General features: G+C 42.0%; 1 protein-coding gene across 6 annotated transcripts in view; it reads left to right on the plus strand.

Moving 5' to 3' along the window:
* Positions 1 to 13,057, plus strand: part of ERCC6 (ERCC excision repair 6, chromatin remodeling factor) — a 72,402-nt gene that overhangs the window by 13,373 nt on the left and 45,972 nt on the right. The gene's annotated exons all lie outside the window — the stretch shown is intronic.

Raw genomic sequence — 13,057 nt, forward strand, 5'->3', positions numbered from 1 at the left:
TCCCAGAACCCTGGGATCACGCCCTGAGCCGAAGGCAGATGCTTAATGACTGAGCCACCCAGGCGCCCCAGACTTTGCCTTTTCTTTCCATGACTTTCTCACTAGATTTTGCAAATAAGATGAAAGGGAAGGTGATCGTGTTCCTTCGGGAAGTTGGTTGCCACATATTTTTTGTGAGCCCTAAAAAACAGTCTGAACGCTGCAGGTACCCGGTGTGCCCACCGAGCACGACCCTGCCACATCTCCGGCCTCCCATGTGAGCTTATGCAGCACTAAGAAAGTCCAAGGGAAAGGGAATCTGTTTAACAGATTAGTTTTTAAGTATTTGTTCCCGGGATGGCTTTTTCCCAGTCCTCAACAGTTTTTTCTTGTTTTCTACGTAGGGAGACCTCATTTATTGTGTTTCTTTTAGCTTTCCACTGACCTTCGTGAATGCAGATTGTCCTGATATGTTTTCCTTCTGTTATTTAGAACTGATGACCCACATCCAGACTGTCACATACATTACCATACTTTAAAAGCAGATGTGGCATAGTTCTTTTCACACAGAGCTTGAGGACCTGTGACCTAAATCCAGTTCTTGAGAGCTGTTACACTCAGGCCGTGGTAGAGCTCATGTAGCATAGTGGAGGAGTGGCTTACATTTGTTACTTCTCATTGCAACTTTAACTTTATTTTGCACATTTAATATCTGTAGAGCTATTGGAGGGATATGGCTGGATACTGTTGAACCCTGAGCAGTGTCCATCTCTTTCTTAGCTAACTGTAGGGAATTAATAAAAATGTTAATCTCAACATATTGATTGTAAATGGAACAATATTTTCTTCTCATTCAATATTAAATTTATTTTAAATGTATTAGTATCTTGATCGGAAACAGTTTATTTTGATGGAGTTTTAAATATGGGTGTAGTTTAAATTCATGGCAACACGTTTTTCTTAATAATCTCAAGACTGTAGAACAGTTATTTCCAAAGCCATATCAAAGCTAGTTTTTGCTGAAGTTACATTAAAATCTCAAATGAATTTCAGAAATATCAATAACTCTAATTGCCACCAAAATACTATAGCTCTTAAAATTTTATGGCCACAGTTATTAAGGCTGTTAAACTGCAGATAGCACATTGAAATGTTTATATTACATCCCCTTTGGTATTCTTTGGTTTGGGGGATGGTAAAAGAAAAGGCTCGGGACTGAGAAGCATTATTAAGAACATTTTAGAACTGCCATTTGCTTTTTTTATTTTGTTACTTCTTGTTGCTGATATTTGTATACATATTGAAATTATAATCGTATTTCCTTGAGTGAACAACAAAAAAAACAACAACTTTTAGGCTCCCTTATCTTAGCAGTGGTTTGATGACGGGTGATCAGAATAAAGCGCCGTAGAGTTTGCAACATAGAAAATGAGTTTTTCTTTATGGTTAGAGTTTAGGAATATGTACCTAGGCCGGGCGCCTTTTACTGAACTTGTACTGGATATAGCCTTGTTAATTGTAATGCTCATTTAGACTCGGAAGTGAAAGTGAGTCACTCCTAGAGATCTCAGCCCCTTTACTCTCTCAGCTGGAGCATCGGAGGTCTTTCCTTAGCTCTAGCTTAGTCCCAACTAGGTATCTTTGTTTTTAGCTGTTGCCAAGTGCTAATTTCCTATCAACCCTTTTCTATAGCTTCACCTTTTCTGGAACAGGATAATGGCACTTAGGATCCTACTTTCTCTGACTTAGCCCAAGACCTCAGATCAGTCTCGGAAGTGTTACCCATTTTTTAAACTGCCCATATATTTTTTTGCCTTTTTCACATTTGTATCCTGCTTCTGTCTCTGTACTAATTTGCATTTAGAGGCTATCTCCTCATTGATGTTCCCTGATTTTCATACCTTTGATAATGTCCCAGGATGGATGAGGCAGTTCTTAGAAGTACATATTCCGTCGGTTCTTACTCATGTCTTTAGTATGCAAATCCTAGAAAATATCCATTATTTTTTAATTTTCATTTTGTAGCAGCAGAGTTTCTATTAGGGTATTGCTGTTAGCTGTGAAGTTCAGCTTTTCTTAAAATACATTGCTGCTTTAGAAAGCTAGGGTCTGGGAGCTCCGGGAGCCAAATGAAGACTTAATAGGAATGATACACGTTCAGTGTTTGAGCAATAGGTGTCCCTGGTGAACACTTAGCTGTTCCTTATCTTATCCAGTCTGTACAGCCAGGAGAGGTCAGGGCGGCCTAGAAGATCAGACATTTCATATGTGCGCCTTTCCCCTCAAGGTGATCAAAGATCAGCAGTCCTTGTTACCTCAGTGTTTCTGGCTGATTTCCAGATGAGGTAAGAGGCAACTCCCATTGCTTCCACTTTGCTCTCGATGCATGGATGCTTGTGTGCACTCTAGGACCAGGACTAGGGTTTCTGGCAAGGAATTTGCAGTCTTTTAGGGGACATGGGCACCAATAGGCCCTAACCAGTGTGAAGGGAAGAACGAATCAGACCGATATTCAGGGAAGACTGTGGAGGAGATCCGTACCAGCATCGGGCCTTGTCTGTTGAGTAGTTCAGATATGTTGAAATAGACCTTAGGGTGCAGATTATTGAGGGAAAATACTTGCTTTGCTTTGGAGGCACATTATTTCTCATATGGATTGCCTTGGACAGTGGTGTGATGGACAAGTGGTCTGCAGAGATGCCTGGTTTCTAAGCCATCTGCTGTAGGACAGGCAGGGCACAGGCCCTCGTCTTGCCGGACAACTCCCATCTTGGGCAGCAGCATTCTGTTCAGGGGGAGATTGAGGCCCTGTTTGGACTCTGGGGAAAGAGTGCTGCACTGCATTAGTGATGTCTGCCATGGGCATGGGGGCCCCGGGGAAACAGCAGCTTCATGCCAGCTGTTTGCCAACCTTGATTTACAGCACAAACAAACAAAAAATGTCACCAGCTCTGGCCTCCTTCTCCGGCAGCGGTCAGCAGTGCTTGGGTCAGGCTTGGGCTGCAGGTCAGGTTACGTCCTGAGGAGGTTGCACTTCCAAATAAGTGTTGTCTCCTGCTGGCACAACTAGGGCTAGTGCTTAGACTTTGACTTAAACCCATACCCTGAAGCTCTTTTTTCTATTTCTGTTTGCCAGACATTATTGTTTAAGTTGCTAACCTGACAGGCTGTATTTCCTTGGCAGTGAGCATAGACTAAAGCAGACGTTCCCAGCCTCTGGTCTGGTACTGCAGGATCACCTGGGAGCCCTGCCGTTGGAGGTGCTGATTCAAGAAGTCTAGCGTGGGGCTACCAAGCAGTAATTTTTGAAAAGCTTTCTAGGTGGTTCTGATGCACTGTCAAGTTTGGGAACTACTTGGTGTGTATAAATAGGTTTTTATACACTGTTTTCCTTCTTGAGGTTGTGGCTTTTGGCAGATTCAGTTTGTATTTGTTTCTCTGAAATCCTCTTTATATATATCCTGCACAGTGTGTTTATGTAGGGAGGGCTTGAAGAGGAAATTTGAGGTTAGTTCATTCCGCTGATTGCTGTACATAATAGATCATCTGCTTCTTATCAGAGCATATGCTTTAGAATCACCTGGAAAGCATCTTGAGAACTCAGCCAGGAGTGTCTGAGGCAGCAGGTCAGGGGTGGGAGGAGCTGGGCACTGCGTGAGTGCTTTGACCGAGCTCCCGCTGATTCTGAGGCGAGGTTGGTGGCGTTCTTCATTATTACAGGCCCTTGCTGTGTTCCCACTTAGGAAGCCCTTGAGGCTGTTGGAAGGAACTGTGGGTAAGGATGTTGGGGTTTGAAAATGAAATGCTTTTTTTCTCTCCTCTAGCCCAGAGTCAGCTTGGTATTGCTGCCGCAGTAAATCTGCCCCGTCCCGCATTCCACTCCCACCTCAGTGAGTGAAGCCCAGTAGTGTCAGAGACAGACTCCTGAGTGGGTGGTGCCTGAGTCTCCTCAGATTATCAGGTACTTGAGGCCAAGCTGCTGAGATCACAGCCTGAAACCCATTTGAGTTGTTACCTGCGAATGGATTGAAGGCTTTCCACACTCCCCACCTTGCACTTTTGGTGATTCCTTGTTTTTTTTTTATAGTGAATTTATGATAACATTAAGATGAAAAAAAACTACCTCTGCCTCTGTTTTTCACGTTACTCGTCTACATCTCATTCCAGGCTTTGATCCTGTGCATACATATCTTTCAGTTATTAGAGTTATAGTAAGCTGTTCAAACGTTTGTTCATGCCCTATTAAAGTTGATCAACTTGCTTATAATCTCACCGTTAAGAGGTAGAGCTGGGATTTGAAGCCAGGACAGGGTTATGTAAATGTCATTTTCCTTTCATTTGTGGAGTTGGGTGGAATGGACTATATCTAGATGTGACCACAAGGTGGCGCCAAGAATCAGCATGTAGCTGCCTCCACCTCCCAGTGATGGAAACCAAACCAAAAACCTAATGGGGACTTGGGGAGATTATAGGGAGTCTAGAAGACTCGACAGGTATGGTGTGGATGGGGATAGATTTTTGCCTCATGTCTTGTATAACCTGCATCTGTAGTCACGAGGCCTATTGGTGTAACTGGTTTCTAGTCCATTTAATAAAATACCTTTAAACCTTAAAGATTTTTCTTTTCTGCCCCCCCCTTTTACTTTATTTTACATGACTAACTTTGAATGACTCCATTCATTATTTTAATCTTACACAGTGTCTTCACACTGCAAGGCTTAATCATCTGAGTAAACAGTATCTCCGTCGTCCTTCCTCCTGAGCCCTGGGGCTGCTGTGGCCAGGGGCGAGTTGGATCCTGGTTTGGAGGGCTTGACTGTATACATGAAGAGAAAAAGAGAAAGAGACTGAGAAGAGAAAGGCTGTCAGCATTTTCAGATGCTTAGAGGGGTCAAGCCAAGTAGGATAAATGTTGAAAAAAGTCTCTTGGGTTTGGAAATTTGGAGGGTTTGATGACCCGAGCAAGGGTGGCATGTGGGGGATGGAAAGAGGTTCTCCGAGAACAACTGTAGCTAGCAGCACTGAATGTGCACTACTTGGCAGTGCTTCATGTCAAGTGGACTCCTTGGTTTAATCCTCACAACCCCTGAGGAGACAGGAACCTGTCAGAAAGCTGACATAATTTGCCCGAGATAGCATACATGGAGAAGGCTGGGGAAGGGACCTGAAGGTGAATGGGGGCAGGTGGGAGTGATCTACCAGCTTGGTCAGTGCAGTGGACTGAGAAGAGCATTGCTTCAGCAGCAGGTTTCTGCCGTCACTTGATGGGGACCACCTCCACACTTTTTGTGGGTCCCATTCCTTGCCTGAAATGCTGCTGAAGACCATGCCTCCTAGAACCACTCTCCTAGCTGCCTGTCTCCGTCTTACTGTCCGCACAGAGCCTCTTTCTCTTGTTTCGCCCGGAGCCGGCTCCCTTTGCACTGGGATTGTCTCATTTATTCCTCAGTCGGGTCTTTGTTTGCCCTGGTCGGCCATTTAGCACATTTGGGAAGGTCGCACAGAGCAAAGGCCAAATTACATTGTAGAGCTTGTAACTTTTTTTGAAAAAACCATTTGCTCTCTAAATTTTGAATTTATTAGAAGTTTAATTTAGATTTGATCAAGAAACCTAAACCTAATTTGATGAAGAAACCTAATGCTTTGAACATTGTTCTTACCATCAGTGTCTGGGAGTTAATGTCTCAAGAAATAAACCTATGTGTCCCCCCCCACCCAGGAGTCTATATTTTAAAGAGAAGAAAAAGTTACTCCCTTAAAGAGTTTTCTTAGAATCTTGGCTTCTTTTAAATGACGAAGCTGAGACACAAATGAAGACTAATTCTGCTTCGTGCTCTGCACACACCTCTCATTCCCAGCTCCAGTGCATAATTGTCTGCATCAGTCTTAATTTACTCTGTGAGATCTGGACTCCTAACTGAGGGTATTTCATCTGCTCAGATGTGCCAATTAAGTCCACCCAGATAGACCATAAAAAGGCAGATAAGAAAAGTAAAACACTGAGTATCTCAATTTAGCAAATTAGACTAATCTGTAAGGGATTCTTAGCTGTCTGAAATAGAAGACCTATCGCACTACAGAAATGCAAACTATATTAAATACCCAGCTTGGTGCCTTGAATATATTTTTAAAAATCAAGTTGTACTCATTGTGCTTCTGTTGTAGAATTTCTTTCGTGGTTATTGCAATAAGTGGAGAATGAGCCTGAGATTGAAATTTCACCCTGTATTGAGAATGATTTAACTATGTGGTGTGTGACTTTTTCCTCACAGCGCGGATCCGAACTCTGGGCTTGGTGGACCTTGCAATGTGAAAATGAAGGCAGAGCAGTTAGGTCACTTTTGAATTTCAGGCAGCTGAATATAGGGCTTCCTTGGAGTTTGGGAGCAGGCATGTTCGTTTTATTACTATATGACCTGAAGCTACTAATAATTGACAATTTCTGTTGATCGGTATATTTTGTCTGTTTTGTGAGTTGGCATAGGCATTGGTTTGTCTGTTTATTAAATGTATCCTATGTGTTTGTTAAGCCCAGATTATTTGTAGTGAAAAGAATTGCTAAGGTGTTTTTACTGTTACTTGAAAAAGTTGGCAGCTGTACAGTGAAGAATGAGTTTTGACTCACTTTGTGCAGTATTGAGGTGGGGGAAGGAAATCTTTTGAGACAAATTTGAATCGAAGCTTTAGAATTTGGTTTGCTCTTATAAAATTGTTTTCATTTTTTAGTGATTAAAGAGGTGATTATTGACTCTTTGGCTTATACTATGAGAAAAGGGGGTTTTAGGTAGTTTGAAAAATATTTTTGAGAGACAAGATTATGTAACAGGAGTACAGACTCTGTGGGCTGATTATCTGGGTTTGAATCTTTATGTTAGTGATCTTGGGTATCTGCCTCATAGGGTTTCTAAGGATTAAATGAATTAATACAGGTAAATTACTTAAAACAGTGCCCAGGACACTGTGAACATCAGTAACTATTCTTGTTGTTATTACTTAGTATTTGTTTTCTGACTCTAAATTTAAAAAAACATATACCTAGTGTGGATGTTTGTATGTATAATTTCAAAATACAGCTGGTCTAGAGCTAGCAAATGTTACTCGAGGAGGTGATATGTGACATAGGGGTTAGAAATCACAGGCCACAGAACTCAATGCCAGAGTGTCACGTAGTAGCTGTGAGATCTGCCACATCTCTTCATCTGTAACATGGGAATCATAGGAGTACTTTCTTCAGGGGTGGTATGAGGATTACAAAAGATAATATATCTAAGCTATTAGGCATATGTCAGGCACTCAGTAAATATTAACTATTCCTGTTTGCATGCCCACTAGGTTAAACATTTACTACAAAGATTTCATTGAGCCAGTAGGAGGGTCTGTGAGAATCATGAAGAGCCTATAAATATTGATCTATATGAAAAGGTGTCCTCTTTCCAAAGTAAAAGGCAGTTTTAAAGTTGGTATTGATATGCACAGCCAGATCATTATCTATTATAATACTTAGTTTTGTTGATGTCAGGCTTTTCTTACCTCTCATACATTTTTTTATTAATACGATAAGGTCCACTTAGTGATAAAATATCTGTACAAATAGGAGCACATTATCAGTAGTTGTTTGGGGAGAAATAAACATTATTTCTCCTTTGAATGCACTAGGGGGCACTAGACCTCTGCCCAGGGGGCATTCTTCAAGCTTCCATAGCCTGCTCGTGGGTTCTAAGTGTGTGTAGGTCAGGATTACACTTTGGTTCCTCACGGTTTTCTCTGTTCTCAGGTCAGTGTTCAAGATTATTCTGTAGTGTCTTGTAAGGCTTGATTTCCACATTCCTTGCTAACCTAGATGTGTAGGACATCATTCCCCAAGTGGACTGTGATAAGCTTACTCTGGGCTGGTGGCATGGATGGACTAGCATGAAGGCCTTCTAGACTTGGGGGCTACGTCTAACTCCTTTCTGCCCAAGATTGCAGTAGGTGTTTTCACAGTTGTTATTTTTTATTCATATTTAACCTACAATTAACGAAAATGTCTCAATTTTACTTTTTTGTATAATTTCCTGCCAGTAATTAATTGTGAGATAGCATTTGACATGTATGCAGTATAAAAAAATAGTTTCCAAAGGGTGTAGTATATATATTATCATGTACTGCTGTGAGAACCCTTTATTTGGCTCCTTCGGTGGCCGAGGAGACAAATGCAGTGATGTTGGATGATGTTTCTAAAGTTCAGATCTCCCCTTGCTAGTTATAGACCTGAAATGTAGCTCTCTGCCCACATCTGGTTTGCACTTCTTGGTGGGATCTGAAATCTGTTTTTTTTTACTGGGTTCTCCTCTAGTGGCTGCCACCGAAGTCTGAGGAGCTGTTGGAGTTAGAAAGTCTCCCCAGTGACTGACGTCCTTCGTTTTATTTGGTTGCAGCTGTGACTATTACATGTGTGGATTAAAGAAAAAGATGAAGCATCCAAAGCATTATTTCCTTTCTAGTAATGTCAGTGTAGTTTAGGGCTAGTTAAGCTTTTTTTTCCCATGTGTCAGAAGATGAATTCTTTCATTTAAAAAAGTTGAATATTTGCCCACCCTTTCCACCTGGTCCTAGGGAAGCGTGGACCCAAACTCAGGGCTCCTGATTCTTCCCAAGGACTGGTGTGTAGAAACCAGTTTTGTTGCAAAGTAAATCCACTGGAAAACCCATAAAACAGAACTCAGGACTTGAAAATTACTTACAAAATTTTTATTACTCAATATAATGAGCTTCATCTCCTGTCCTTTTTTTTTTCTCCTTATAAAAGTAAGAATTTCTCTGATTTCGTCCTTGCCATACCTTGTTCTTTGTTGTGGACCTTAACCATGTTTGTCCAGTGGATGGATCTTGTAGTACCTTCACATCATACGTGTGGAAAGAGGAGGAATGCAGCAGGAGGTAGGCTGTAAATGAGATAGAACAGGACGGTTCTTGAACCCATTTTTCAATGACCTACTTTGACCATTCTCAAGCCACGCTTCTGTCCCTGGTGTCTTCCTTACCCCTAGCCTAAATCTAAACCTCATTCATTCATTCGTATAGCATTTACTGAGCATCTGTGTTAAGGTGGGCCATTGTCTGGTCTCTAGAGGTATGAAAATGGCTAAAACAGTCTCTGGCCTCAGGTGGCTCCCAGTCTAATGGTGGAGACAGATACGGTTTTCAAATGTTGCTGAACACTTGGTGAGTGTTCTAGTAAAAACACCAGGTGTGCCCATGGTGCCATGGGGTTGGGAAGGTAACTGGAGGACAGGACAACTCTGGTTCGTCAGAGAGGGCTTCCTCCTCCCGAGGCACTGCTTGAACAGAGCTCTGATAGGTCCATGGGGGTTGTTGATGTGTTTGCGGGAGGGAGGTTGGGACACTACAGGAATGCAAAATGGCATAGGAAGGAGGAAACCACAAGGTAGTGGCATAATGACAGCTAGCCGTGTTTGCCCACTTATATATTTTGAACATCCTTGGTGTTCTGGAAATTTTCCGTTGAAAGTAAATTAAGTTTAAATGGTGGCCGCTAGCTCTCAGGTGTATTCTTAGGATTCCATTGACAAGGTGCCTTAGCAACTGGAGGAGGGGGTGTTCCTCGTATAGTTCAACTGGTTATGCTGTGCATTGTTGCTAGCCACCCGGCCCTGGGTCCAAGTCGCTTCTGACAGATCGTTATTGTGGTCTCAGCCCCAGGCCCCACAGCCTGGGCCAGGTTCTCATTCTTGCACGAACGTAGCAAAGCCAGGGAGCAGTTTCTCTGCCTGCATCTGATTGGAATTGTAAGTTGATGTTTATTGCTGGGTTCTTTTCTAAGTGGCTGCCAGTGGAGTCGCTAGCAGGCTGACGATGCGAGGCGTGTGAAGAGTTAGAAACCCTGCCAGGGAACACTGGGCCCGCTTGCTTTTATGCGGCTGCAGCTGTGACTATGACATGTGCGGAGGTTTTTAAATGAGAGCATAGAAAATATGAGAAAGTTCTTTTCCAAAAATGTAAATATTGGACTATTTACTGCCCCCTTCCACTTTTAAAATCCATTATGTAGCTTCTTTTGTTGAAATAACAGAATTTAGACATTTTGGGACCATACATGATTTTTATGATTTTAAATCACTGGGGCCTGAATCTTCATCTCAACCCACCCCCAACCAATTTTAAGTCATTCTGTATCTGTTTTTTTCTTACTGCCATATAAAAAGCAGCCATACTTCATGACAGCTCCCTGTTTACACATCTATTACAGAATTTTAAAAGTGAGGTATTCCAGCAGGTACCTTCTAATGGGTAGGTGTGTTTACTCATGGTGATCACGTTATTCGTAATAATTTTCTGAGCATCTGTTTGATTCCCAAACATGGGTTTTGTTCAGACGTACGTGTTCAGGTAGTTCTGTTAAGCCCTTGTGGTGCCTCGCATTATCGCAGCAGATTGCCTTGTACTATATATTGCCTCCACTTCCTTCTCCGTATGTGAACAGAGTGGCAGTACCAGCCTGTGAGGATCACGTCTGAGTTGGTGTGAGGGTTTCGGTAGGCAGACGTGATTATGTAGAACAGTGTATTTATTTGTTGAGTACTTATATTCTAGGCTCATGCTAAGTGCTTTACATGTGACACCTCATTTAATCCTCCCTAAATCTAGGGAAGTACATGCCATTGTTCTCTCCACCTCCCACTTGAGGAAAGGTAGGTGCTGCCAAGGCTGAGTGACTTGCTGAGGGTTAAAGAACTGATAAAAGCAGTCAGGATTTGATTCTAGACCGTCTGGGTGCAGACTTTTCGTGTTTTGGCCTGTGCTTGCTCCGTGCGTCAAACCCAGTTTATTCATAGCACAGAGATCCCTTTACACCTGCTGGCCAGACAGATTGCTCAGCCTGCCAGGCTGCAGGACAGGCAGGTTAAGCACACAAAAGAGAGCAACTTTAAGACCCTTAATGGCATCTAGGTTGGGAAAGACTTCTGTTTCTCTCAATTCAGGTGAATCTGGCCCTCCTCCACCTCCCTAGTCTGCCATGGCGTCCTTCTTGTCCATCGGCACTTGGTGCTGCACTGCCTCAGTGGGCATTGGTTAGATGGTCGGAGGTCTGTTCTGGCTACAAGCCACATGGGGAATTACTGCTTTATATAACAGAAGGATGTCTTAGCCTGAGCCGCATATGCATGTGGTTTTATAACCCTGGTATTTTCTGTCTTTAATATGTGTATATGATTCTACTGGGGCGATTTGTCTTCACAATGGTACAAATGCTTGTAGGCAATAATGATTTTTCCCTACCACCTTTAGTCATCCTTTAGCCAAACTGTATAAACGTTCGGCTTGCTTCATCTTTATGAAGCGGAAGGCACTGGAATGCAATCATTTCTGTAGTGGCTTATGTGGTTTCCTAGGTGCTGTGTTCTGTGGTGACATGATGCCTGTACCTTTTAGGAGGGAGGAGAAGGAGGAAGCTGAAACCCTGTTGACTCAGAGTGATGCAGTGGGAAATTGAACGGCCACAAAGACTTGCTGGCTGAGTCTGAGGAAATAGCTATCATCTGTCAATGGAGTTTAGTATGTGATACTCTTTATGTAAAGTATTTAATGACTTTATGCCAAACTTCTAAAACCAATATCTTCTGGTGTTTTTCTTTTTCTTCCTGTAAAATTATCTTTGCATAATTGCAAAATGGAGTGTTTTTAAGTGGATTGGTAGTTTTTGTGATTCTTCTGAGTTTTGTATTATTCATAAATTTGGTAAATACAAGTATCTTTTGATTTGCAGATGTTTGGTTTTGAGTTCTGATAGTAAGGAATTTGGATACTGAGGAATATCTTGTTATGTGAAATTGCTTGCTCACTAAATTTCAGATAGTAGGTAGCGAGAATCCAGATATATATACCAGGAAAATGGATGTACGTCATTTGGTTTCTAAGTTTCAGTAGCGCGTCTACTTAGCTACCAGGAATTTTCAGCCTTGGCACTATTGACATTTGAGACCAGATAACATTTTGTTGTGGAGGCCTGGCTTGTACATTGTAGGGTGTTTATCAGCAGTGTCCCTGGCCTCCACCTGCTAGATGTTAGTAGTGTACCTCCCTCCCCACAGCAGTTGGAACAACTAAATATGTCTCTAGACATTGTCAAATTACCCTGGGGGGCAGGGAGGATGGCCAAATTGCCCCTGGTTGAGAACCACTGCTGTGCACCATTGCACTTAACTAAATTTGTTCGTAATATGAAACTCAGAAGAATAGCAAAGACGATTATAGGCACCGAGAGGTACTTCATTTCATCAATTGCACGGAGATAATTTTTAAGGAAGAAAAATAAAAGAGAGGAAGAGATTGCCTTTAGAAGTTAAGCACAAAAAGGTCATTAAATATTTTATATAAAAAGACTATCTCATGGTTATATGACAGCAGTTTTCTTAGGCTTGGCTATGTACTGCCTCTTAAATTTCCTGTTCTTCTCTGGAAATTACCAACAGTGCTTATTTATAGCTCCTCTTAGTACCCCGAGAAGCAGCTTCAGATCACCAGCTACTTCTTCCTTATTGATTGCAGTTATATCTCAGGTAGCCCTTCCTTTTGTTACTTTGAAGAGTGAACATTCTCAACAAGGCAAGACTTTGTATCAGAGGGCGTGCTTTAAGGTCCTCCAGCGGCTACCTCGATGGGGTTGCCTGTTGCTCTTGTATTTGGCCTCCTGTGCTGGTGTGGTAATTGATACTGGAAAACACCATTGGTTAAACCGAGCAGTGTATATGATATTATCCTTCCATTTTCTCATTTACTTTCCTCCACACATTCTCTTAATATTCTTACATAATCAGTGGCGGTTAAATATCTTATACATGTTGCTGTTCTCATTCCCTTCCTGTGAGCTTTTTACTTTGAAGGCATTTATCTGTATTGCTTTATTCCATTCCCACCATTTTGTGAAATTCACATTGTGAGATGCATGCATACTGAGAAAGAAAGGTCATCCTTTTATTTTGGAAGTAAATAGAATGTGAGGCTATTGAGTTGTGTGTGTGTGTGTGTGTGTGTGTGTGTGTGTGTGTATTTTTTAAACTCATGATACCGGTGTCCA

This window comes from Ursus arctos, unplaced genomic scaffold, assembly GCF_023065955.2.
Source record: "Ursus arctos isolate Adak ecotype North America unplaced genomic scaffold, UrsArc2.0 scaffold_7, whole genome shotgun sequence".
NCBI lineage: Eukaryota > Metazoa > Chordata > Mammalia > Carnivora > Ursidae > Ursus > Ursus arctos.